The sequence below is a fragment of the Alligator mississippiensis genome, chromosome 2, assembly GCF_030867095.1.
Source record: "Alligator mississippiensis isolate rAllMis1 chromosome 2, rAllMis1, whole genome shotgun sequence".
NCBI classification, from domain to species: Eukaryota; Metazoa; Chordata; order Crocodylia; family Alligatoridae; genus Alligator; species Alligator mississippiensis.
In genome coordinates, this window is record NC_081825.1 from 101,167,987 (window position 1) to 101,171,869 (window position 3,883).

Here is a 3,883-nt window from a genome sequence, read left to right on the forward strand (position 1 = left end):
CGTCGGGGGGAGGGGAAGATGAGGGCGGGGGAAGCTGTGGACCACCAAACCATGTGGCACCCACAAGGACAGCCCAGCCTGAAGAAGGAGAACATTGGGAACCTGCAAGCCATGGGGCGGCCAGCACTACAGCATAGGTAAGCAATGAGAAGGTAAGAAATAAGGGGCCCCTTGGGACTCAGAGCGGGGGGGCAGCAAAGGCACCAGTCGCAGGGCTCAAGTGACAATTAGAAAAGCTAGACATTTATAAGTCAGCAGGACCGGATGGACTCCATCTGACAGTGCAAATAATGCTGGCTGAGGTCATCATGAAACCCCTGGCAAAGCTCTTTCAGAATTCGCGGTGCACAGGGGAAATCCCTGATGATTGGAAGAGGGCCAACATTGTGCCCATCTTCAAGAAGGGGAAGAGAGAGGACCTGGGCAACTACAGACCAATCAGCCTAACCTCCATCCCAGGGAAAATCCTGGAGAAGCTCATTAAAGAATCTATGTGTGATATGCTCCTGGAAGGTAAGATTCTGAATGACAGCCAGCATGGTTTTGTTGTGGGCAAGTCTTGTCTTACCAATCTCATGTCCTTCTACGACCAGGTCTGTTGCCACCTGGTCATGGGAGACGAGGTAGACATTATATACCTAGACTTCCAAAAGGCTTTTGCTCTAGTATCCCATGATATCCTTGTGGGAAAACTGGAAGATTGTGGGCTCAGCTGCTTGACAGTTCAGTGGGTGGGAAACTGGCTGCAGGGTAGGACCCAGAGAGTTCTCATGAACAGATCTGTGTTATCCTGGAGCAAAGTGACCAGTGGTGTCCCTCAGGGGTCTGTGCTTGGACCAGTGCTTTTCAACATCTTTATCAATGATTTAGATGGGGGAGCAAAAAGTATGCTGGCCCAGTTTGCAGATGACACCAAGTTATGGGGTAGTGTGGCCATGCCAGAAGATAGGTTGCAGTTACAGGTGGACCTGGACAGGCTAGAGAGGTGAGCAGACCAGAACCAGAAGTTCAACACTCAGACGTTTAAAGTGCTTCATCTGGGGGAAAACAACCCTCAACATACATACAGGCTTGGTAGTAACAGCTTGACTTGCACCACAGCCGAAAGAGACTTAGGGGTAATGATTGACCACTGCATGAACATGAGCCATCAGTGCGATGATGAGATGGCCAGCAGGGCAAACAACATGCATCAACCGATACATCTCATGTAAAACTAAGGAAGTGATACTCCCATTGTACTCAGCACTGGTGAGACTGCAGTTGGAGTACTGTGTCTAGTTCTGGGTGCCGCACTTCAATAAGGACATGGAAAAACTTGAGAGGGTCCAGAAAAGAGCCACATGTATGATCAGGGACTTGCAAGGCAAGCCATACAAGGAGAGGCTGAGGGACCTGGGCCTTCTTAACCTAAAGAAGAGAAGGTTGAGAGGGGACTTGATAGTGGTTTCCTGCTATATCAGAGGAGTGCATCAGGAGCTCGGCGAGCAACTGTTCACTAGGGAACCCCTGGGGAAGACCAGGACCAATGGATGCAAACTCCTGGAAGGCTGCTTCAGGCTTAATACCAGGAAAAATTCCTTCACAGTCAGGGTGACCAGACTGTGGAATAAACTCCTTCCAGAGGTGGTGCAGCCAAGAGGAGACTAGACAGTCACTCGCTGGGGTCACTTGACCCCAGTTGTCTTCTTGCCTGGAGTGGGGGAGCTGGACCCAATGATCTGCAAGGTCCCTTCCAGCCCCTAACAATCTATGGATCTATGAATCTATGACACCTTAGAGAAGACACAGTGAATGCTTTCAATCCATCATATACTTTCAATCCACCATATATAGTTCCTAAATATTTAAGAACAGAGTTTTATAAGCATGAGTGCACTCTGCCTCACAGTGTGCCTGTGAAGTGTCATTTCCACCTCTGTCGTTATATGGAGAAACTGAGGCACAGAAAATAAATGACTCACCCCAAAGTCAGTAGCCAATCCAGGACCCAGATGACAGATTCCAGACTCAAAGTGTTTTTTAACCATCTATGAATGAATCAGTATGCACATTTGGGACCTAATTTCTGGATCATTTAAAAGTCCTTTTTTCAGATTCTGATAAGAGCCAGTAACTTTGCTTATATCTTCTACCTACAGTGGAGACTTTTGCCTCTCCTGGGCAGGCATTTCTTATGTGCGAGATGTCTCTGAGCTCTGTGGCGAGGCTCTGTGATGATGCAAATTACCTTGAACAAAGGCAGGAGCAGGATCTCCTGTTTCAGGTGGTCAAACTTGCTTCCTCCCTGTAAAATGATGAAGATTTCATTAAAAAATTAACAAAAATTCAATATCTTCAATAAAGCTTGCAATTCAATAAAGCTTACAATTAAAGTATTTTTTTTCTAAAAGTCTGGTCGGTCTAATAAAAGATATCACCTCTACCATGAGTCCTGATTGCTTTTTCCTCTAGATCAATATGACTAGAATCTGGATACCTGACACATGGAAGATATTGAATTTTATCTGATTTTTAAAATGAAATATTCATAATGGAAGAAGCGACATTTAAAGCACAGCTTTCACGTGTAATACTGCTTAGAACTTGGCACCAAAGAGGGAAAGGACAAGAAATCCCGTGTTCTGCAGATTTTACCGTTAATAGATTTTAAGGCTGGAAGGCTTGATTGCGATTAGCTGCTCTGGCTCCCTGCCTAGCACAAGCCAGAAAAGGTCACTCAGTATGCAGAAATTAACTGTACTGAGCCCAATAAGTTGTGAACCAAGAAGACCCAGGAGTTGTGACTGCAGGGCCCGGTGCTCTGTCTACAAGGCTAGCCTCCCTTCTGCAGTATGGGCAAAATGCTCAATGGAAAGGCTGTCTGTCTTCTAATGTGGAATTGCATAGCATCCCTCCCCAGAGTCTGTCTCTGAGTCTGGCACAGGGTCAGGGAACCTGTCTAGAGGCACCAGCTTCAAAGAATATATTCAAGCCAGGAAAGCTGTGGCTAGGGTGGAGCTGGATCCAGGATCTCCCAGCCTGCAATGACAAGACTACTGCACTACATTTCCTCAGGTCAGTTTTAACCTGATGCAGAAGAGGAAGCATTTTTAGATCTCACTTTTTTATTTGTAAGACAATTTGTAAAACAGATCCATTTCCTGCCCACCCAAGCCTGTGACTGCTCATGCCTGCTCTACCCATGTTTCAAAACCCCTCAGAAAGAACACAGATGCCAATGCTTATTCTCTGGGGACACTGGCAGGGGCAGGGGCTGGGGTGAATGGGGCCCCAGGGTAGGTTGTGGGATGCTGGGAGCCCGCGAGGCTCATCCAGGGGCGCAGAGGGGCTCCCACCACTGTGCAAACCTTGGGAGAGGCCCGGGGGGGCACATTCCCCCTAGATTTGTGTGCAGGGCAGAGGTGGGTTGCTGCTGCAGGCTGGGCTCTCTGCCCCACTGCTGTTGTCTAGGGTTTGGTAGTTGAGGGTGGCTGGATGGTCAACAAGCATGGTGTGGGGGGTAGGGGTTAGGGGGCTAAAAATAACCTGGTGTCAGGGGGTGGGGGCTAGGAAAAGAGCAGCCCCAGGGCTGGGGCCAGTGGCTGGGTTTTCCAAACCCCAGGGCTGTGCTGGCAACTGTACAGAAGTCCAGTTAGATCAGGTGGCCATATTTAACCCAATCTATCCTCCCCCTAACCTCCCCAAACATCTGTACCTACCCTGTCTGCCTGGCAGAGCCCCACCTCCTGGCTGACATGTGGTAACACCTATGTGCAGCTCACTGCCCACCAAAAGGCAAGATGCCCAAACCAAGCAGACACACACTCCTGAAGCTAGAAGGCTTCACCCTCCTCTCTCTCTGCTGTGTTCAGGAGGAGAGAAGCAACAACAGCCAGAAGAA